A 25,613-nucleotide genomic window follows, 5' to 3' on the forward strand; every position below is an offset into this window, starting at 1 on the left:
TAAGAGAGGCGCGAAAGCTTGGTTTCAGTGCGAGTTTCTTGGTCTAAAATTTGGGCATGCCTGTCATGTTTGTGAATAGTTTGTTAAACTCAAATCTGCGTGTACTTTTGCGGACGCCATTTGTACAGCAGTACGACAGCAGGGGTACATCACTGTTTTTACAGCCTGCTAGGCGTGATTGTACGAGTGCTATTCTAGTCGCGAAACACGCTCACATTATTACTACCAGCCTCTCGTCTTACACAAACACATTAGTGCGCATGAGAACGCGTTACAGTGTGCTAGGTCATTCTGGATATACGAATATATTGCAACCACTTATTTCATACTTGAGGCCCTAGACGATCTTAAACCAAGGGTGCAGGAAAAAAAGAAAAAAAAAACAGCTGGAACCATAAACATACATCATAGAACACATATATCTTGTTCAGGTTACTCAATGTTATTGGTTGGTGCATACTGCAATCTCCTTCTATTCTGCTGCTTTTTTTATTGTTCTAGGTAAAGAAAGACGTTGTCGTGCACAACTTTACATCACTAGATGGTATAGGTCGGCGACCTCACCTCCGAGTCGACTCACTACACTCAGATCTAGCCGTGAGTCTGAGATAGTCCGGTTTAAGAAAGTCTTTGTGAGCTTGATCCGAGTGAGTCGGGCTCAGAAAAATTTTTGTTAGTCTGAGTGAGCTTCGCCATTTATGCCGGCCTATACTAGATGGTGACAATATTTAATAGATAACTTCAATTTTCAAAGTGCATAAGATTGACACATTTTTCTATTAGAAAAATATGTTTTTAATGAAATAAGGCGTTTGGAAGCAGCACTTCTTTATCAGACAAAATAGGAGCCTCTTCAACTGGCGTCGTAATGGCGGATCCCGCCTAAACGCTGAGATAGCAAAACGTCATTCTCTTCTCGTCCTGGTAAGTACCCGCTGCCTCCTCGAGTAGCATTCTCCTTCTTCACTACACTAAATACACGCGAACGTACGGGAAGGGTGGTACAAGCAACCTCCCCCTCCCCCTCTCTGCCCTAAAATATGAAAAAAAAATTTGGGCTGTGCTTCTACAGCTCAAATCCTAAAAGAGTACTGACATGAAAATTTTCGGCTGTTTTCTGTTTTTAAATCAAAAGTCAAGCCTTCAAGAGCCTAAAAAACTGTACTGATAACCTCGAGTGCGCCGTACAATAAGCAATAAAAGTGTGTTTTTAAAACCTAGTTTCCGTTTCTACTGTTATTTAACGGCAGAACACACAATGAGCTTCTCGTCACGTGCTCGCTGAAAATGTCATGACGTTTCAACAGAAGTTCCGAACTGTGACTCCATTCGTGACGAACAAACCGGTCATTTTGAATGTCTTCGTATCTGACGTCATCACAAGTAACAAGACTGTCGTGTGAAGTCACCAGAATTGGAGCAGTAACCTGACATCAAGTTAGTGCCAGCGTGGTTAGGTGCGCCACACGAAAATTGATTTTATTATACAAAAATAAGGGGTCCCTAAAGCTTCGCCCTTATAGGAGTTGAACGCAATAGTGACATCCTGTTCGTAGTGCATGCGCACTTCAAATACTTCGTTCATGAATTCTTTTCGAATTTTCTATGCATGTTCCATATGAAAGAATGTAGCTATTCGCTAAAACCAAAATAATAAACGATTAGTCTATAGTATTAGTGAGCATGCCGCGGGAAATACAGTGTCATTTCCGCTTCGCTATAGTGAGAACCATGTTGGCGACGGCTCGATGAGTGCGCACAACCTGGAAAGCATCCGGAGTGATTTCTTCGTAGGAGATTGCGAGGGAACAATTGCTTATGTTAGTATTTTCCTCATCACGTTCGACCAGTGAGATTGAGGATTGCGATCCACTAGACATTTGGGTACGGCAATGAAGTCGCGTCATGGTCTATTTTTTTCTCCTCAATCTCTCTGCACTCTTTTCAATGAACCAGTTTTCCACTCCTGGGTGAGGGAGAGAAAGGGAACTTATCGATGAAGAAGTGGTATGGTGCAATGATCCAAATAGCACGATAAGATTACATAGATTATCATGCCCTAAAGAGCCAGTACATAAATTTTATACTGCTTCGTACAGGAGTACCTAGCTTGAAGGAACTGCAGGGGGGAGGGACCTTCTTGGTTTCTGATTTTTTTTCATCTCTTTCTTCCTTTTTCTCTCTTTTTTCTGTTTTTTACATGAATTTGTACCTGTCTATTTTTACTCACTTCTTTTTATTACTATTTTTATTTGTCTTTTTATTTCTCTCTCTCTGTTTCTACTTCTCACTTTTTCATTTTATCTCTTTCTCGTTCTGTGTATATCTGTATATCGTTTTCTGTCTTTCCGTTTGTCCTTCTGTTTCTCGGCTTCTCTCTTGCTCTCTCTTTCTATTCCGTGCCTTACTTTCTTCCCATCCTCTCATCCTCTTCACCTTCTCTTCCACTTTCCTCCTCCTTGCTATAATATACCACACAAGGCCATGTTGAGCTCTCCAAGAGGTTACGATGCTCGCCATCAAGTCTTGGGTACCTTGATCAGATCCCATCTTGTCAAAAATTTTTTTCGCTAAAAACTTTTCTATATCTTTCTGTCTCTCTGGAATCGTTTTTCCGCCTACCCGAGTTATTACACCCTATGCCGGACAATCAGGGTGTCGATGAGGCATATGTAAACATACTGGAAGAAATCTGCAGGGTATCAACTGCTACCATAATGTTTCATAAAGAAAGTGACAGAACACCTATCAAGAAGGGTGTAAGGCAGGGGCTACAATCTCCCCAATGTGCTCGCAGGAGGTTTTCAGAGGCCTAGAATGGGAACAGTTAGGGATAAGAGTTAATGGAGAGTACCTTAGTAACCTGCGCTTCGCCGATGACATTGCATTGCTGAATAACTCAGGGGATGAATTGCAGCTCATGATTACGGAGTTACACAAGGAGAGCAGAAAGGTGGGTCTTAAAATTAATCTGCAGAAAACGAAAGTAATGTACAACAACCTCGGAAGAGAGCAGCGCTTTGAGATAGGTAATTCAGTCCACTACAAGTTGTAAAAGACTATGTCTACTTAGGGCAGGTAATAACGGTGGAGCCGAACCACGAGATTTGAAGTAATTACAAGAATAAGAATGGGTTGGAGCACATTTGGCAAGCCCTCTCAAAATATGACAGGTAGATTGCCACTATCTCTCAAGAGGAAGGTATATAACAGCTGTATCTTGCCTGCAGTTAGCTACGGAGCAGAAACTTGGAGACTTACAAAGAGGGTTCAGCTTAAATTGAAAATGACGCAGCGAGCAATGAAAAGAAAAGTGGTAGGTGTAACCTTAAGAGACAAGAATAGAGCAGAGTGGGTTAGGAAACAAACGGGGGTAAAGGATATACTTCAAATCAAGAATAGGAAATAGACATGAGCCGGGCATGTAGCGCGTAGACAGGACAACCGCTAGTCATTAAGGGTAACTAACTGGATTCCCAGAGAAGGCAAGCGGGTTAGGGGGAGACAGAAGGTTAGGTGGGCAGATGAGATTAAGAAGTTAGCTGGTATAAATTGACAGCAGCAAGCACAGGACCGAGTTAACTGGTGGAACATGGGAGAGGCCTTTGTCCTGCAGTGGACGTAGTCAGGCTGATGATGATGATGATGATGATGATGATGATGATGCCGCACAAATCGGTGCATTGCCAGAGCACGCCCCGGGCGTACATGTCCGGAGGAAGAAACCTAAGATGAAGAAGAAGGTGAACAGAGGTTGCGTCGACTGAGTTATCTCCATTATTCTAAAACTGCGCAATATTTTATAAAACCACTCAGTTCGTGGCCGATCTCTCACAGTGGGTATGCGCCACGAACAATAGATGAACAAGAACAAGAACAAATATATCGGCATGCGTCAGAAAAGTAGAGGTCATTTATAACAATGATAGTTTTTGCAAACGTGCATCGGCATAACAAAAAGCGGAACTGCTTCACTGTTAAACTTAGCTGGTCATCAACGCTATATATGATAAAGTCCACATGTTCAAGATACACTTGGACATGTACAGAAAATGTGCAATTACTACGGTCTAAGAAATGACCAGCTACAAGTGCTTTCCAGACCGATGATGGACACACGTTGCACAAGACCTCCTTGTTCAGCTCTTTAAGGTGGTGTTATCCTTCACAGATTTCATCATTTTCTATGAAGTGCACACTTAAGTTATAGACGCTAGTTAAAAAACAGCGACTAATTATTTCTTGAGGACATGAAAAATAAATTAGGACCGCTTACATGCAGTTGTGCGAGAGTGGGGACGTGTATTGAGCACGAAACAAGCTTATATGAACAAAAAAAGTGTTTCTACTTCTAAATTGGCTTTTTGTAGAAGAGCTGACCTAAATATGAGCGTGGACTCAATGGCTTAAACGTGATGACCCACTAAACCGAACTATAGACAAATTCCACTGGACTTACGTCACGAAAATGCGGTGGCGCTGTCTTGGTAGGCAAAACGCTATGCCTACCGCAGTTTCTGCTGGGTTTTCAATGGTGCTTGTGGTGTTCTTAGTCAAGCAACGAGAAAAAAAAACGGTATGCTGATGAGCTGCGTCGCGGTTGGATGTGAGTCGCGTCTGACAACTTGGTTTTGTTTGTTGGCACACATCGCAGCCCTCAGGACTTATGGCGGCAGTTACGCGCGGACGTCGCTATATTTCACCCATAATGTCGACATTGGCCTACCTGCGCTTAAAAGCATGAAATGGGTCTGTAGGATTTCTCGATTCCTTGAGTAACAGTTTCCTAAATAAAAAAACGTTTTGTAGTGAATGTGGCCTATCGGTAAATTTAAAGAATACACCCTTCACTGTACCACTATTAGCTTTATTTCCCACAATTTGGCATTATGGACGCAGGGGTAGTGCTTCGGCGTTAGAAATAAAAGCGCATTTCTCCTAGAGTGCACATAGCGATGTGTGTCAGGAAGCAACTTGCGCCCATATCCTCATCAGATCACATCCCATTTATTCACACTCGCTAATGTAATTAGAAGATGTGACCCTGTACAGCGAAGACCCATTTCAAGCATTCACTCTTGGTGTAATTGCAGCAGCAGGAAATCGATGCGGAAACGACGGTGGCAGCACTCGTACCGACGAGACCAACAAAGAGTCGCTGCGCAGAATCACCAAGTTTTTTTTTTTTTTGTCAGCATCGGTTTCAGTAAACAAGGCTGCTTCTCACGTCTCTTGCTAGTCGGAATACAAAAAGCTGCCACTTGTATTCCACTAGGAGAAGTGGGAGCCATCTCATTGCCAAACAGCCTTCGGGTTTACCACTTTTCTTACGCTCACTCTCACAATCCGTGTTGTTAAAAACAGATCCGTTTCTATCTTGACTCTTAGCTCCAAGTGTAAACATTCCTGACCACTTCGGTCTCTCCTTTCTCGATTTCACGAATACTCTCTTCACAAAGAACCATAAAGCTCTAAAAATATTGAAAAAAAAAACATCTCACAGGTTCTTTATGCCTTCGATAAGACGACACGAATGAGAAAACATTTTTTTTCGTTCTCACGCGATGTATTCTATAACCCCCCCCCCCAAAAAAAAAACTTTTCTGCAACTCAACTGTTTTCGCACTGCTTCCGTGATCGGCCCACTTTTGAACAAGCTACGATGTCATGTGATGACGTCATCAACCGACGTCCCGTCGTGTACTTGTAACGTCGTAGTAATTTCATCATAGCCACCCAATGGTGTGACGTCATACAACAAATTTTCGCGTTCAGTGACGTAAGAATAATCTCAAGTATTGAAACGTAATAAACATCACGTGAAAATTGTCAAGTCATAATATTTTACATCACTCGTGTTGATGCCGCCAATGGTTTTACGAAAATGGTACATTTTCGCGCTTTGTCAGGCATCTAAGGCTACATGAACAGGTAGGCACATGAACAAGTAGTTTTAGAAGAGGGTATACGCAAAACTTTGGATTAGCGCATGACACCACTGAGCATGCGTCGTATCCTATTTTTAATATTTTTTTGCGTACCTCCGTCAGGTGACGGAAATACCATGCATACGCAACCTACACGATATCAATGCGTACCCTTTAATAAAGTTGCCTAATGTCGCTCTCGACAGAAGTTAAGTAGACGGCAGCATTTCTCGCCATCTTTTGATATAGTGCATTTATGCACACTACTCACAGCTTTTCTTCTTACCCGCACGCAGTTTATGCGCGCAGGAGCTTGAAGAAAGTGTACACACGTTTCTCGACTTTTAGCCTACTGGGCTGAGCTAAGGTTAACTTCCCTGCCTTTGTAGTACTCTCATTTTCTCTCTCTCTCTCTCTTTCTTCGGTCGGATATTTTTGCGTAGTAGGTCAAAATGACAATAATAAAGCACTTCATACTGAAGAAGCGGGAAGCCACAGGCAATAATGAATTAACTTGTGCTCTGGTGGACACAATTTGATACAATGTTATCGTTGTTCGCCAGACTATACGTGGCGGTCGCTCACTGCCGGAGACGCCTTCGACGGGCTCCGTATAACACAGAGCGCCACGCTGCGAGAGAGCCATTGTTTCGGTGCCGCTGTCGTTTTACTACTAGTACGCCGATCTAGGTTAATCCCTTGGGCTTTGTTTCCCATTCCATTGTTGCTCCCCACCATTGTTACAGACCTGAAGGAACGGCTGTCGTCCATGAAAGATCTGACCTCATTAGGAGGCGCATTTGAGGCGACTCTGTATCAGCGGCACACAATAATTAATTTTCCAACGTGTTCATTGTTGTACCTGTTCTATTGAGCAAGGCTGAATCTTCATTCACGCACGACGATTCGATGGGAGGTGAATACTTTTTACTGAAGAAGAACAATGTAGGCACGTAAAGGTGATTGATTGGTGTAGTTGGATTCATCATAAACAGACCAACAACCATTTTTTTTATTTTACACGACTTTTCTTTATTGCAACCAAAAGCTTAATACTCAGAGTATAATAACGCAATAACGTTAAAGAGCTAATTTCACCGAAATTCCGGGGTCGGCGTTGGTGTCGGCGTCGTTGGTTGGGAGCAAAGAAATCATTTTATGCGTGACTGAAAAATCGAGAACGATGCAAATAAAATAAATAAATGATAAAAACCCTTGAGCAGAGAAGGAACTGAACAAGAGTAGTTGGGATCCGAGCGGAAATAGAACCCAGGTCGTATGCTTAGCAAGCGGATGTTCTAACGCAAAGCCACGCCTCTACTTGTGAAAACAGTGAAAAGAACTTCCTCTGCGGGGAATCGCAGTGGCAGTAGCTTTGATGCTTTAAAAAAATTGCCCGCAGCTTCCCTCGGGGGAACACTGAGGAGGATGCGGAGCATATAATTGGTTAACGGGGTGTTAAAGTGCGACTTACTTGGGTCGATGGCTAAATTGGTTAACGTGGTTGTAGGAGGGGGTGTTAAATGAGTGAACACGTACACACGTATGCGAAAGGGCGGCGCTGGTCGAAGGGACGTCGATCATTGTGTTTGTGGATTCGTTGGAATTCATTTCACCGCGACCTTGGACGTCGACGCGCCGTACAAACCAACCGACGAGCGGCAACTGAGCGAGCGAGTGCCGACCTTGAGTATATATACAGCGCGACGGCGCATGCGCTGTCAGCTGTCGAATGTTCTCGAAGGAGAAGCGCACGCGGCACAGATGGTGGGCGACGGCGCGACGGCGCATGCGCGCGCGTCAGCTGTCGAATGTTCGATAAGCGGTGCGGACGGCGCGGACGGCGCACTACAAGGCGCGAGTATAAGATGCTTCCGCATCTAAAACACATGCGTCCTGTATTTCTTCTTCACAGTGCAGCATGATATGTTGCAGTAGTAATGCGTAGTGAAGTGCTGAATGCCAGCGGGCGTCAGAGTATGTGATCATCACAATGGCTCCATGGTTGAAAGCCGGTAATCCACTACAAAGGCGCATATGCTACTGCGCCTATTCTCTTATGGCCACGTAGTGGGTGCATAGCGAATTAAAAAAGATTTCATGCACTAAGCGTTTGAAGTACGCACTTCGAACAGGATGTCTTTACGCGTTCAACTCCTAAAGACGAACCTTTAGAGTCCTCCAATTTCGCCACGGTCAATTCTCAAGTTTCGTTATCGCCCACTTACACGTGTAAGCGCTGCCTTGCGCAACCACACTTGTCGACGAAGTACCATGGAGGTAATTACTGAACCTTCTGATGGGAGAACCCGCACAACGCTAACATTACAAATTCGTGCAGAGTGGCGTACTGCGTACGCGTGCACTCCGCGCGCATGTGCCACCGCTCTACGTACTCGTCTCGTCACCGCGAAGGGAGTGCTGCCTCACAGCGTGGAACCTTTCCAAGGCAAATGCCTTCGCTGCTTCATTGAACGCGAAAACACGCCGTTGGAATTCCGCGGCGGTGGCATTCGGGACGAGTGATGGAAAGAATCATCGCGCGATGATGCCATTATGACTTCCCGAATCCCCAGAAGTGGCGTCACTGTGACGTCATGTCACAGTGACGCCATTTCATATGGTGACCTAATCACGTGAAATTTTAGCTTGGTCAAATGTGGTCTCATGAAGGCGGCAACGCAAAACCAGGTGAGGTGACTCCGACCTCGAAGACCACGCAAAACGACGCCAGGGGAAGAAAGCTTTCGAAGGGTGACGAGGCAACACGAAGATATTGTAGCGCTGCGGAAGACGCGCGAAAGATGATGAGAGCCGCATGGCTCGCGATTCGTGAGCCACGTGGAATTCAGAACGCTTCGGCCCTTGGCCCCGCGAGACGCGTCAGCCGCAACCACTTGGTTTTTCTCTTCGCCCCCATATAAAGTGCTGCGACTATGGCATGGTCTGATCCGCCACCATCTCGTCTCGTTCCTCTACAATATCAATTGAGAAAAAAAATGGCTTTCTGCTTCGAGCCATATTCAGTAAATGAATATAGATCTGTGTTTTGTTTATACCTTGTAAGCAGCGCGGAATTGTGCATGCTTGAATATTATACACACTCAAATTTGGAGCGCTAATTATGGCGCATATGACAGCATCTGACTATATACGTGCACAAAAGCGAATCGGTGCATACTCCTCATGCTTCAAGACATACAAATGCATTGCTACTTTTTTTCAATGTATAAAATTTACTCCGCTCACGAAAAAGCAGCTTCAATCTGTCATTATATATCCCTGTCTTTTCGTGCCCACCAGGATTTATTCACGTGTTCGGGCCAGTTGTCCGTCCCATCAGCCAGCTTTTTGGCAAATCAATAGATTCAATCAGGCAATCATACTTCATTTATCAATGCTATACGAAAATATTCTTATTATTTTTGCATAAAATCCGTTTGCAGCAAGTATTTACTTATTGATCAAAGCCAGGGACGTTTTTTAGGCAGTGTGTAACGTGAAATATCAAACGTATATTTGTTTTATGCAAATGAATTACCACATCACTACATACGAGCACGTTCCCAATGTTTTTATGTAGCCCCCCCCCCTCCTCTTAAAAAAACACTGAGTATTCTGTAGATCAGCCTTCAAAAATAGAATGCGATAGCGTAATCGGGCCGAATGCAAATAGTCTCCTCAATCACTCACGATGGTTGCTGGAACCATGCCGCAAGGAGTCGAGCGTCTATGCGCACTGCACTTGCCATTTCGAACTGCTCTAGGATGCTTACTGCAAGTATGGATGGACAGCGCGCACAACGCCATTATCCCTCTTTTTGCGAATCAATGAAGCGCCCACCTCGCGTCCGTAAGGCATCTCGCTGAACAACGCGGCCTCTCACTTCGTCGATGCTTTTGCTGCTGCTGATTATTATATATGCCTGAGAGCGGCCTTTAAAACACCCACTCGTTCCGCAAGTCACTTGTCTCGACGCCTAGCGGAGTTCTGCAATTCTGCCAATCATACGTTACGAAACCCCTGTATCTACGTTAGATTTACATTCTTTCCGCACGCAGAAGGCCTCGGATAGATTCTGACTTGAGTTAAAGAACCCCAGCTGGTAGAAATTTCCGGAGCACCCCGCTACGGCGTCTGTCATAGATAAATAGTGGTTTTATGATGTTAAATCCCACATATCAATCAAGATTCTCACTTGAAGTGAATATGTTATAACTATTTATCGTATTTTCATATTTATCGGCTTATCGTTCCCAGACAACGCTGAATTTTTGCTCACAACCAACTATCCCGACACCGATACAAAAAGTTTTTTTTTTTACTGAGCACTTTAACGCTATCGTGTTAAGACGTAATTGAGTGGCGCAGCTAGTTTGGCTTGCTAATTTTTTGAGTCCAGGTATATGTGAAACAAGTTTAGGCGATACTTTAGATGTTTATACCAGTGCCTACTAAGAATTCACAAGTATTTATCTTAAACAGGGTGACGAACGAAGACGACACATTCTAGAGCTAGGCTAACTTGATATTTCAACGTAAGCTATCACATGACAACCACTCGCGTTGTTATTTTATCGAGAAGGCATCATCAAGTAATCAAAGACTCTATCGAACATGTTCGGTGGTGTTAAAAGTTTACTCAAAAGGTAACAGTAGAAAAATTGGGGAATCTCCTACATATTGGTCACTAAAACAACACTTCTGTCTTTTACACAAATAGAGCTACATGTATTGTTATTTATGTAAGTCTTGTTGTACATACAGTTCTCATCATTCCGATAATAAATGTTGCTGTGCACTTGTTAAGTCAGGAACAGGCTTTGTGGAAAAAATGCATACATTGTCCAAGTAAACATACGAGCCGATAGTCACGCTACACCCTATCTCCAGCACATGCCATCTCGCTCACGCAAAATTAATGTGAACATCGACCGCCACGTCCTCAACCGTATCCTGAATCCTACATTTGTAAACACGGGTTGTTAGACTCCGGCCCCAGGCAGCTGTCAGATGGTCATCCATCATTCTGAGGAAACATTGCCAAGCAGTTTGGAAAATTTAGTTTGTTAGTCGCTATCCTTATCTCACCAAGACTAGAAGAGGCACTGAACATCCGCCACGTCAATGCAGCTTTTGCAAGAATTTAAGTGAAAACGTGCAAAACAACGGAACGTTGCTTGTAGATTGTAGTAAAAACATAACACAATTTCGGGACCAGTCATATATATTTTATTTACTTTGTTTTGGGAAGGGAGGGGAGTATTATCTGTATGTCTGCGACCCGGTATGAATACTGAGGTCATTTTTACCACTATTCGACCTAGATTGATTGATATATGGCGTATAACGTCCGAAAATTACCATAAGATAATGAAAAACGTCTTAGTGGATGGCTCCCGAAGCTTCGAACACCTGGGGTTTTTAAGCATGCACCCAAATCCAGTATTGAAATTAAACCACGCAGCCTGAACATTCTCAATTACTGTATTCTCCGCGTGTAGCTTATTCACCAACTGTACTTGTGATTGCATCCTGACGGAAATTACCACAAGTCAATTTGTAATCTTTGTCGTGAGAGTTGTACAGTACACAAGGACGCTTACTTCAGTTGCTGAATCCTGTAGAGCACATTCACAAAGTTATCACTGGTCTTTTAAAAAGGAATATATTTTTTTGTGCACAGATTATTTAGAAAAACAAGTCAGATTGAACAGAATCAGATAGAACCTGCTCTGTTTTATCTGACTTTTTTTTGCGAAACGTTTTTTTTTATTGATATGAGGTATAAGAAGATGTCGGCTCACAAGTATGGCACCGGCTACTCGTTAGCCCTTGAGTGAAAGTTGAACACGTAGCTTGAAGAAAGCAGGGCATGCAAATTAGAACACTCGATCCCACATATTCAAAACACACTTACACGCACATATCACAATACAATTTTATGCACAAAGAGAGTCTATTCAATTTAGCATTCAATAACAACCAACCCAAGTAGCCACGTTTTTGTGGTATATCGCATGTCATTCCTATTACGGGAGAGGTTAGGTAAAGCGGGAATTCAATAAGACTACATGTCTTCTAAAAACGTAAGGGCCAACTTTCTGCCACAGATCAATGATTGGGGTGAATCTCGCGTGCCTTTTTATGTTATCTCCGTACGCAAGATACCTTCCAGTTACGGATGGTGTGTGTGCCAAAGTCTTCAAACTATATTCTTGATTGGGAAATTTCGAACGCCTGGTTTTCAATAAAGTATTTGCACGCTAACCATATGAAGAATATTGTTGCATTACACAAAAACGCGCAATATGCACCCTTTTATCATAGACCATACTATAACCCCAGAATTGAAGTCCTTCAGGTTTTCTTCAAACAAGACGCAAATGTAAAAGTTTGTATTATCAATAGACTAGTCGAGATTGCGTGACTGGAATTTTTCATATGAAAACGCTGCTCTATTTTTGCTCACATTGATTCACACCATAAATATGTATGAAGAAGGTTTCACACTCACAATCATGGTTACAAGCGGTGCTGATTAACACCACAAGGCTAATGCATCAGATAACAAATCCAGCCAATAAAAGAACGAGCACAGGAAACGAAGAAAGAGACAGGAAAGCCTGTCTCCTTCTGTTTCCTGTGTTCGTTATTCTATTGGCTACATTGTTTTTTCTGGTGCAGTGAACCAACCAACCCAACAACGAGTGTTATTTGAAGGTTAATGCACAGACATACATAACGCACAAACATACCCGATAAAGTGAACGGGAGGATGATTGCCACTGTAGCTCAATTGATGAAACATTGGACTCGTTACCCGAAGACTACAGGTTTCATCCTTCCCGGGGACAAGTTATCTTTTACTACACTTCAAATTTACCTCATTTAGGCCACAATTAGTACTTATAACATGCAGTGTACTTTCTGTCACTCCATTGTCTGTTCTCATTAACACAACGTGTTTAGAACAGGAGTGATAACATACAAAGAATCATTTATTCTGGTACTATGCATTTGAATTCTACAGATGTATTTTACACACTTAAATCACTTTTGAATTAAGAATTTCTGCATTATCTACTCTATTATGAAACTTCCTGCAGCGCTCTTAAAGTGAGACTTAGTCTCATGCACGGCATCCCAATTACTCACAACATCCACATGTCTTCGCATAAACGTGAGTCTTCGGTGAACGGAAACGTGATTGCGTAGAGTTTAAGCGTGTCAGGGACGCAGCCGCATGACTTGAGGAAGCAAGTACGTGAGGAAGCAACAGCCATTGCTAAGACCGCGTCGCAACCACAGCCTCAGCAAATATAAATTAGCTGGATTCAGAGGAGGTCTCGGAAAGCCGTGGCAGTTGCGCCGAAGTTCAAGCGGTGCCGGAGAACTTGCTTTGACCAGCAAGTTTATAGGCTGGAAAAGTCGTGTTTAGGCGGTCGCACGCAATTCCGTTTATGCCTCTAGTTTTTTTATAAATTACCTTATCTACAGCAGCACTGGCGCTAATTAGGTTAACGAAGTATTAGAGGGTATCGGTGACGCTGAGAAAGAGTTTCCTATTACAACGTTCGAATCATTTCTGGAACGAAAATGGTATTATTAGGAAGGAAGAGAAGTGGGCCTAGAGAGCGAATCCTTGTATTGCTCTTCCTAAGCAAGATCATATTAGGCAAAAAAAGGAAAGTAATAGTTAAAATATTATGCGAAGGACTGCATTAGTACTATGACCACCATACACACGTGGTTGGCACTACGCATTACAGGAAGGAGATTTCACAAAAAAACTCTAAAGAAATCAAAATTCTAGTCTCTCACAGGTTTATTGTTCAACACATAGTGTAAAGAGCAGCAGACATGGCCAACTCGCCTTCTATATGCTCCCAAAGGTTTCTTCTTGGACGAGACTGGAAGCCATGCAACTTAGCACATACTTAAGGGTATTTAGTTCAAGTGCATACCGAACAGGACGAGATCTCAGACGTGGGCTGAGGAGTGTACTTTCTTCGCTTCATCGAGTGAATATATATTGCGGCAAAAAAAAACGTAGAAAACAACAGACACAAGGCACACAAACTGTAAACAATGTTTTCTCCTATTTTCACGCCACGCTGAATAATGAGCAAATTAGGAGGCATCGTTATAATTTTGTAAAACTGCAGATAGCCAAGTAATCGGTATACTGCCTCCCTCGTTTCACCTTCTTGAATGAGAGTGAACACGGCTTTGTGAATTAAGAATAATAATATGGCCGCATGGTAGAAAATACCTGAAGGGACTCGAATTTAGTTGCTTTCTTCATTAACGATGTCTTTTTATATCGCTGAGCTCCCCCATCTTTATAAGTATTCAAGATGCCCTTTACTAGATGACACACACTTGGATGCGTCTTGTCATTTGGCTTTCCTTCTATAATACCATAAAGAAAACTTTGGTGACGTTTGAGTTTCGCTTGCAAGAGTAAAACGTGATAGCATAATGCGATCTCAAGCGCATAACCTTCAACCTTTCCTTAAGGAAGTACGCCTAACACTGGCCGTTCCAAACTATCTCAGAGTGTTTGCTGCAAGTGTGCTGACCAGCAGGTCGCGGGATCGCATCCCGGCTGTGGCGGCTGCATTTATGATGGAGGTGGAATGTTGTAAGCCCGTGTGCTCATGCAGATTTGGGTGCACGTTGAAGAACCCCAGGAAGTCGAAATTTCCGGAGCCCTCCACTACGGCGTCTCTCATAATGATGTGGTGGTTTTGGGACATTAAACACCACATATCAATCTTTGCTGCAAGTGCAGTCGCTAAGTGCCCAATTTGAATAAATTCTTTCTTTTGTAAGTGGGCGAAATTGCCACTACGCGCCAGCAAGGTGCACTCTGAAATTGGTGGGCAGCTGCGAACCACCCACTCTTCGCGCTATTCGCAAGTTGGTAGCCTGATGCTATTCATTATGATTATGGTACGAGATATTACATCTGTGGAGGTGACTCTTCTTGTGTACATGACATTCCTATAGTGTTTTTTTTAGCGAAGGTGTTTCAAGCAACTGCTTTGCTTTGTGGTAGAGTAGAACCCCCGCTATCCACACAGAAGGCCTGAATTCGATTGTCCCTTAAACTGAAAAAAAAATTGTTAATTTCTATTTCCATTTTCATTTCCATTTCCCATTAACAATCGAAGCCACCGCCACCAACACCAGCGCTTCGGCGAAAAAAGTTTCTTAACGTTACCTCTGTGGTAATCTCATTAGAACAGTTTAAAAAGTGTTTTTGTTTTGTTTTCATTTCTATTTATAGTTCACTTTCAGAATAAGTTTGTGAATACTATAGTGAAATGGTGTAATAAGGTACCGAATGTAGCCTGCTGACGACATATATCGCTTGCGCAAGACTTATCAAAACAAAAGTCAAGAACTACAGCTTTTATGGTCATTACATGACACTGAGAAACCTTGAGAGTTTCAGAATTTAAAATCTTAAGTAGCGGGAGGCAAAGTCTAATTTTCACAAGCTCGGCATTTAATTTCATGTAGTTGCCAGACCATCGCAGTGTGGCCTTTCTGCCGTGTGTTTGTTTTGCGCGAAAGCTTTCGGAAAGAGGGGGGTGTTTCTAAGTGTGTAACTTCTTTGTATTATAGGAACATCAAATTACTACTGAAAGGGCAAAATTCGTTGATCAAATATTTATCGAGCTATCGAGACCCTACCACGTGTGACATGTTATATGTACCACATGTGACAAAGGCATTTCCCTCATGTTTTACTTGTACATTACAGACAAGGCAACCTATATCTTCACGCCTATGAAAAGCATTCCTACTGATACAGTTTTCATCTGTCCTCAGCAATTCTGTGTGAGTATGGAGCCATTCGCCGCTCTCACTGCGTCACCGAACAGTGGGCTTCTTTTGCTTGGATTAGCACAGGAAGTTCTTGCATTGCTTTTTGGTAAGACTCAGCCAATTTACAACCCATATATATAACGAGATACCCGTGTCCAGTAGAATATCGCTTATAAAATTGACATATAATAAAACTATTTGACTACAGAGATACAATTACATTTTTGAATGTATCTCAATATAGGAATATAGATAGACAATAACATCTCAAAGATAATTTTCCAATATTGCTGAACCCTTGTTTCAGGCTAATCAGCCAGTCGTAATTTGGAATTTCATCATCTGTAACGTGTTCTAGCTCCCGTTCTGTTTTTTACCTGTAGTCACGAGCATCAATATAAATGACATGGTGTCCATGTACAAAAAACTTAAAGGGGGCCGGCTAGAGAAAAAAGTCGGTATACTAATTAAGCCTGCCTCTAGATATATGATAGCACGGATTTCTGGTTCTGGTTCAGCGCTACTTCAGACGACCGAGCTGAACTAGAATGTTATAAAGGGCAAAGACAGCGTCTACAGCCGCAGGCGCTCCCTGATGAAATACACTTCACATGCTCTCAACTGTCGCACTCAATTTGTGCGGCCTGCATAAGTATACCCGCTCGTTAAATGCACGCGATATTTCAGAAACGTTTAATGACATCCGCTATCATTTCCTGAAGTAGCACAGTCCATCGCACCCGAATGAAGTCCGTTATTAGTCTTTGAGCGTACACCCAATTAATATGGCGGCTCAATAAGCGACGCACAAGGCACCATCGGAAAAATTGGGCACGTTTAGGGGTGGCTTAGTTTTAGAAATTAATCAATATGCGTAATTTTCCGAGATTATGAAGTTGTGCAGTGCTGTTGACAATGTCGGTGTGCTTTTTTCCATGACGCAACTTTCTATCAGCTTTCAGTAAATGTTAGCGGCAGAAGGAATTTGTTAGTGAGCGTCACGGTGTGCTGAGCGTAATGAACATCGGGATTCGCGAAGAGCTCTCCGAATAGGTCAATAAAGAAAGCGACAATCTTAAATGCTATCACACGGATTTGTTTGTGGAAATTTTAACGTCGTATCGTATAAAGTAAATGCAATTTAGTTGTATTCGAATCGAAGCAATACATGTTGAGAACCTTTTGATGATCGAAACAGTAAACCAGTTTCCTCCCATCTACCAAATTGCGTCATTGGCGGAAGCCTTCGAATGCATTCATGTGAGACGGCTGCGTTACTGTAGCAAAACAATACACGCTAAAACACTTTCAAAATCGTGGTGTATTTTTTATCACTGCTGGCATTCATGTTGCAGTTTTCTGATCACCTACGATCGTCGACAACAAAGATTAGCCCAGGCTGCATATTAAAATGCTGTTATAAAAGCAGGTTTGTTTACTGCTTGCACTTTTCCCACATAAGTTGCAGAAAGACCTCAGCCGCAAAAAAGCGACAGGAAAGCATGTAGCATATAAGATTGTTTCAGCTGTTTTTCATTAAAGCTGGAACGTTACGCTATTGTAACCCGTTAGGCTCGCACGTTTCGCTTCGAGATGACGTCCTTATTTATAGGTTAATTGTATATTAATCGGTTTTATAGTTCTTCTTATTCTTAAAAATGAAGTGCCTAGATGATCACACTGCAAAACGGCTTGGCGATGCAACATGCGTGCATTCATGTCGGTGTGACACATATAAGAATGATCTTGGAAACTCTTTCGTAAAAAACCATCAGGCCTGTGCGGAACGCGCAGCATGGTCACATCTAAAGCTAAAAGATTGGCCTTTCAATGCCTTTAATTAATATGTGGAGTTTAACGCCCGAAACCACCATATTATTATGAGAGATGCTGAAGTGGAGAACTCCAAACATTTTGACCTCCTGGGGTTCTTTTACGTGCGCCAATAGCTGAGCACGCGGGCCTGCAGCATTTTCGCCCCCATCAAAAATTCAGCCGCCGCTGAGCTGAGCGCAAGTAATAAAAATATTGAGTTTGCGTTTTTTTATTTACTGAAATATAAAACTCCTCCCATTGCTGCGATAGTGAATCGACATCCGGTCGTTCTTTTAAGCGCTGTACTGTTGGAAACACGAAGAAGAAAGCGAAACTTCTATTCGCTCAATATCATGGATGAGTTTTTCGGTATTGAGGCTATCCCCAATCCAAGAACTGTGGCAGCGGCTTTGTGGCCTCAAACAGAAAGAGCATCAACGAAAGGGGGTTAGGAAGGGTGTGCATTGACCATCCTAACGTCGATCAAATGAGCGACCAAGCGGGAGCAGTTTTGCCACGTCCGCAGAAGCTGTGATTGCAAGCATCAATCTGTCTGCGAGCGCCAGCCCAACTCCTGCTACAACCAGCGCTGTTAAGTAGAAATCCCGGATGTAATAAAGCCAGAACAGCGTGAAAACGAATTGTCGGCGTCGCAAATGGTGCGCTCTGGGAAAACTCGAAAAGGCACGAAAGCGCGGAAAGCTACGATGTCATCAGGCTGTTTGTATTGTTCCCGTCTTAGAGCTGTTTTCGGCGCCCTGTAGATAAATAACGATGCTACTGCACTGGGATCTCCGTGCGTGCATGTATTTGTTTTTCAACGTTGGGATATCGGTAGAACAGAAGCTGTTGCCTTGACTAAGGGTGACAGAGTAAAACCAACAGGGTCTCCTACGCATTCGCATACTACTCGAAAGCGAAAGACATTTACAGTGTCGCAATTTTATCATCATCATTGTCATCGTCGTCGTCGTCGTCATCATCATCACCACCACCATAACCACCACCACCACCACCACCACCACCACCACCACCACCACTACCATCATCATCATCATCATCATCATCATCATCATCATCTTCATCATCATTATCCCCGAAGCTTAAAAGCTTTTGTTATTAATACATGGCGTTTATGAGTTGTTGGCGCTTTTTTTGAAGCACCGGGTTCTCATTTTCACAAATGTGAAAAGCATAGCAACGAAAAGAATGATAAAGAAAACTGATTGATTGATATGTGGAGTTCAACATCCCAAAAACCACCATATGATAACGAGAAAAGCCGTAGTAATGGACTCCAAAAAATTTCGACCACCTGAAGTTCTTTACTGTGCACCCACACCTGAACACACGGGCATGCAGAATTTTCGCCTCCATTGAAAATGCAGCCGCCTCAGCCGGCATTCGATCCCACGACCTGCGGGTCAGTAGCCAAGTACCTTAGCCACTGCAACGCCACAGCGGGGTAATTATAAAGAAAAAAAAAGCTAGGCGAAATTCATATAAATCCATTCACATAATAACGCGAAGAAACTCAAAATATAGAGTCCCATCACATAGCAGTATAGTCCTCACAAGATGCCATAGCATCTACACCAAGTATTCTGTAAAATAACACTAAACACGTCTGATCCCAAAGCAGCACTCAAATTTAAAAAGTCCAGTCAGAGGTATGCAGAATGCATTTTGACATCAATTGACCCAAATCATATGCATATGTATAAAATCATATGCATAAATCATATGCATAAAATATGTGTAAACAGGTTTACCCAATACTTTCCCAGCATTCCGCTCTTTTCTCAGAATTTCTTCAGATCACTTCATAACAGCTGAATACTGATGCTGTGGATGAGGATGATGACGATGATGAATAATAGTTAACCATCAGCCACTTGTCATAGTTCAACGAATTTCAATCCCCCACATGTTACGCGCTCCACATGGTGCAACAGCTGGTGCGATCATTACCCTTTTCCCCCGCAACATTAGTCTTGTAAATGGGACTCCTTGCCAGACAATGCCCCATCTAGTTCTATAGGCACTTTTGGATAACAACGATGCATACAAGAGGCTGATAAGTTCAGTTAGTTCCGAAAAGATCACCTGCCCGCTTTCACCTCATATTCCCGTACGTGTGCACAACCTCCGGCTGACGGTGCTGCGGCAATCACCCGGCTACGCTTCCGCATATGCTGTGGGAGTACAGACACACTAACGCCATGACCATTTCGTCGAAGCTCCATGAGGTCCTGCGGAGTCCCGCCCTCGACGACCAGACATGGGTGACCCAGCACCCCCTTGAGGTGGCGTGGAGGCAAGCCCTTGACGTCCCCTCATGGGAGGCCTAGGCCCGGCCACCTAAACCTGCTGGTTTCTTATAATCAAGTTTATTCCTCCTCCTCTTGATACCACAAGTATCTTACCGATAACAGGCTATGCTTTCGAATGCTACTTCAGAAAATATTTTATAGTTTTTTACTTGTTTTGTGATATTTATTGTCCACTTGGCAGAGTCAATCGTGTGCTTCATATTTCAGTGAGGCATCGAACCGGGTGTCAAGCGCAAACATGTAACAGGGGTACATCAGCAAGCACTCTTATCCGTGTAAAATTATTCCTGTGCTTACTTTATGTTTTTTACACACAGACTGTGCACACACTTTTTTCACCATAATAATTAGTTAAAGCGATCATTACACATTTACGCAAATAAATCTGGGTCATAATGGAATAGATGAGCACGACTGAATGTTGTTAACCAACCATCGGTGTTGACACAGTTATGCTGTATTCTTGCTCAAAAACCTCGCACCATCAGTCATTGTTTCGCTTATCTTCGAATAGCAATATCAATCTTGCAAGCGTAGATATGTATTCGAACAGTAATATGAGCCGTGAAAGTGCACTTGCTCATTATCATGACCATCAGTATCTAAATCTAATAAAAGCAACCGCCGTTTGGCAGTCTCCTTCAAGCCACGTCTGAAGTTTTCCGTCTTACACGTAACGTTCACGTAAGAAGCCTACTATAGTGTTCAGCAAAACTAATTTCTCGACGAAGATTCGCTGGCCCGCAGTCATAAGCAAGAGGGGTAGGTATCAAACACAATTGATGGTTTCCGAGTACAGTGAAAAAATTCTCGAATGCTGTTTTATTCAACTGTTGCTTCTTTCCTTCTCCCCGTGGCAATATTTGCCACTAGCTTCATTTCCCATTCTTTCCCGGTAGTGTTAATGACAATACGAATACTTTTGTGCCCATCACCTCCTGCCCTTTCTTGGAAACGGCGCCAATGCTAACGAGCTAATTTAGTTCCCCATTTGTCCTTCTCCACCTTGGTGACTTTCTTGGCTCACTTAAGTTATTATAAACCTCGATTACTCAGCTTATTAAGCTCACTAATCATTGATCATGTGATTGTACGTTCCAGCATGTATTATGCATAAATAATGGGATGTAATTATAAGAAATGTGTCTGCCTATAACGTTACTATACTGAAGGACATTAGTATGACCACTGGCTCCTAGGGTGAAGGTGATGTTGTCGTTTCTTGAGCCTCCAAAGTCCGAAAACAAAAATATAAACTGCAGTACAGGAAGAAAAGTGACAGAAACAACAAAAAATGCAAGTCAGGGTGGTGACGTGTTGGGGTAGTTGGTTCATATAATTGGATAAAATACAATTTTGTTATCACTATCATTTTAATCCATTCATACAGAACACCCTTACTTCCAGATGTCATTAAAATGCGCAATATTTTATATACAAAAGATACAAGATGATGCGATAAGGTCAGTTCTCAACACGCGGAGTGCCTTGTAAAGTGTCATGAGTCTTGCTTAACAATTTTGTGTGCTGAAAGAGTATTGATACTGTTTCGAGGCAGCCCTATAGCGATGTTTTTTTGTTTCTATGGAGTGAAGAAGCAGCACTCTCCCCTCCACCGAAGCCAAACAGCACGCATAAAATATTTTACTTGGATTATCAAGTTTTGAATATCAAAGTTTACATGGATATTAGAGCATCTGCATTCCAGCCCCGCCGCAACAAACATTACCGCGACGAGTCAACGCAGTTCTCTGGCTTTGCAATATCTATAGGCCTGCATGCAGGCTACGTCATAGAAATCTCGGAAAGACTTTGTCGTTCTTTATGTGAGCCACGGGCGACTGGCAGCAAACTGGAAGCTGTTGCTAGTTTGTTGTGAGTTGCAGTTTTCTGCGACGTCAGACTTGTTGACTCGTGACTACGAAGCCGCCTTTTGACACCAAAACCGAAATGTCTCTTTTATGGTAGGGATAATAAAAATATATTCAAGGCATTCCCAAGCTCTACGACACTTTTTTTTTTGGATGGCCAACACCGGTGCTGTCATTTAGAGAAACAACCTAAAGGTATTTGAAATTCTTGTCAATACTGCCTAAATTACATTGTTTAAGCCCTCTTGTTGCAAAATAAAAGAAGAAAACATGATATTTCACCTTTTAAAACTTTTACTCAGTGCTATGATTACAAGAAATGAAGAGCAGCGTTTACTCAAAGATAAATCCTAATGCATTAGGAACGCTTTCTTTGTCGAACTGATCATTTTGATAAATTATCGCAATTTTTACCTAATTTATATTTTTATTGTTTCCAAATCAGATGTTTATCAAATCACGAGATTAAGTTCCTGGTTAGGCAGAAATTCTCAACTAGTGTTTAGTGTTGATATGCCAAAAGTTTTCGATACGCCAAGTTTTCTTAAGCTAAATTTATTTTATATTTCCAGGTATTTTTTTTTTGTCAATCATAAGTATTTCTGTAGGACGTGCAGGAAAGTCTTTTTAATAAAAGTCAAGTGAAGCTCTATACGAGATCACTGAAATAAAATATTTGTCTGAAAACTGAGGACAATTGTCAAACGTTGCTTTTTAGCTGTTAGAGCTCTGTTAGTTTTTACAGGTCTTTTGCCCACTGTCTTCTTTAATATTAGTGTAGCTGTTTCAGAAATATAATATTTCAGCGAAGCCTGCTTTCATAGTATCTTTTATTGTGGTTGCTGAATAATTACAAAGTTCAATGAGTAACAACTTATAATTATTGCTGTTTACTACATAATCTAACCTATTACTGCCAAACCCTCACACCAGATTTGTTTTGGAGGACGTTACTTGTAATATACAGCAATGAGTTCGTATAATCATATTTGTGAATCACCTTCACGCAAACTTGGTTACTACGTTGGGTAGTCTATCTAGCAAGCGTCATATGCGGTCGTCTTAGATGGCCGCCTCATAGGTGTGAAAGGCTCTGGCAGCGGATGCCTTCATAGCGTTACACCCGCAAATTGGGATTCTCAAAATACGAGTACAAACGCGTTACAGATGAAAAGCTAGTAGTGTCGTCATGTCACGCTACCAGGCAGCTTCACACCATTGCTCCAACAGTGAGACCAAGTTTAATCGAGTAAGGAGCAAAAAACCACTTGAAGCTTTAGTTTTATGATCGAACAAGATGTTGCCTATAATGATAAGCCACTTCGACGAAAAAGCGCTTGTTTGATTTCGTGTTTTTTAAATAATCAACAAATTATAAAAGACCAATGGTAGTTTGTCACTAATACTTTAGCACGTGCTCTCGAATTAATTGCAGCTTATGTTTCCTAACAACGTCAAGCCTTGTTTATGTTGCAGGGTAGCTTTTCGTAATTATCGGCCATCGGATCTCAGTTGCGCAACATCTAACTGTGCCCCGGATGACGTTACGAAAGACGCCATATCTGCTGTTTCGGTGAACGAAGGTTGTGGTTATCTCTTGTTTTCTTGCACCGCTGTTCCGAAGATCGTGTTGTTACTGTTATTGTCAGGAGTACTTGTCTGGCAATCACTACGTTGTTGCTATGCTGTTGCAAAGCTGTGTGAGGACTTTTGTCATCTTTGTTTACTGGTTGCGTCAATGGATTACCCGTATGCCAATGGCCACGCAGACTACCTTTCTGATTCAATTTGCGCGTGCAAAGTTTCCTTTTTTATATTTACTTGTGTGTGTTCCTTTTATTATTGCTTGAGTAAAGGCTGAAAATTTGAGATAGCCAACCCTGACTTTTTGACAACCTTTTTGATGTTCCTAAATATAAAAAAGCATCGTAAATCAGGAAAATAGAAAAAAAACACTATAAAAAGAATATGCCGCTTAAGACGATTGTCAAGTCAGTTGCAACCTTCCTGTATGACTCTCGGCACATAGTCATACCAATCGTGAATAACGCATCCTGATGGGCCCATAAACAGACACAAAATACAGCATTTCTGCGACCCACCAGGCTACAGTGTGAACTAGCAACATGACTCAACGTGTATCAAAGTAATCACTATAGTACTTGAAGATAAATGTATAAGGTCTCATATTTGGCTTTTGTTACTTGTTTTGCGCATTTGTTCTAGAAGATCACATCAGAATGGGACACATATTGACATAAAATGCCGAGAGCCAAAGTTGTCCACCATTCCGCCAAGCCTGCTTAGCAAGAAGGCAGCCAGATCATACCTATGAGACCGATAGTTTGGTTCGCTATATGCATTTTCTTTGAGCTACATTGTACGACCATTCATGATTCCCGAATAAGACGCAGAGAGTGATTGTGTTCAAAAGTATCCTTCCCGAGTTGGCAGCTCGTGATTTGGTGGCAATGTATGAATGATGACTGTACAGCTAGCGGGTGGCCTGAATTAGGAACTTTCATCTCATCATGTGTCCTTAAAAACGTGCATTTTTGTCAGAAAGTTGAACATTGTACAGGAAATAAGAATTTAGAACTTTGGGACTGCCGTCAACACAACTTTTTACGCTTCTGAAATCTGCCAAGGGAAGCAACCAAGTCATGTTATTTTCAATTTCGCCCTGTGTGAGTAGAAAAGTTTTTGATTTCAAGTTCGTTCCGAAAAAACGTCGGCAACTGACACTCCAAATTTTTTGAGAAAGCACTTCCTTCTTAGCGTCAGTTTAGAGGATTAGTGAAATTGGCTTTGGCACCATTAGTGCTCTACACATCTTTCTGCTTAGCCATCACCACAGCCATCAGCATCTTGTCGTAGCTGAAAGCTTTCTGGGCTCGGTGTTTGTAAGGGAAGCACTTTGTTCTATTTCAGCATTAGCCAGCAACCACACGAGAAGCAAGTTAAGCAACGTACTCAAAAGCAGAGAAAAAACACATGTTATAAGAAGCAAATAAGCGCTGGCGCCCGAAATTATTATTTTCGCTTCGAGAAAGAACAGGACAATATAATCTAAATGCATTTAGCAGACGTCCAAATAATCGACTTTTCTTTAATTTTTCACATGGAGATCAAGAGACAAAAGAGCACCTGAAAAAAATGCTTGTAAAGTTTTTGTGTAAGTCTTAACATTGAACGATTGATTGATTGATTGATTGATTGATATGTGGTGTTTAACGTCCCAAAACCACTCTATGATTATGAGAGACGCCATAGTGGAGGGCTCCGGAAATTTAGACCACCTGGGGTTCTTTAACGTGCACCCAAATCTGAGCACACGGGCCTACAACATTTCCGCCTCCATCGGAAATGCAGCCGCCGCAGCCGGGATTCGAACACGCGCCCTGCGGGTCAGCAGCCGAGTGCCTTAGCCACTAGACCACCGCGGCGGGGCTTAACATTGAACGAGGAACCTGTGAGCGGAGTAAATTACTCACGCTGTTCTGCTGTTCCTTCCTCACATTGTCGCCTCGCATTGATGCCAGAGGCCACGACATCGTCTGGTGTGGCAATTAGTGGGACGCATTAAATCAAAGCACGCGAACAGGGAACTGCTTGTCACCATTTTATAAAAACCCGTTTCATTTCATTCTTTTTCCCGGAATTCCTACAGTCGTTGGCGTTTTGTTCATCACTCAATTCTGAGCTTTCAGTTTTACTCTTTACCCCCTTCTGACTGCGCTTATTCTGTTTCCATTCCCTGTTGTAGTTTAATTTTATTTCATTTCTTTGATTCGACACTCACTTCTGGTCCTTTGAATCTTGATGC

This window comes from Rhipicephalus microplus, chromosome 5, assembly GCF_043290135.1.
Source record: "Rhipicephalus microplus isolate Deutch F79 chromosome 5, USDA_Rmic, whole genome shotgun sequence".
In the NCBI taxonomy this organism is placed as follows: Eukaryota; Metazoa; Arthropoda; class Arachnida; order Ixodida; family Ixodidae; genus Rhipicephalus; species Rhipicephalus microplus.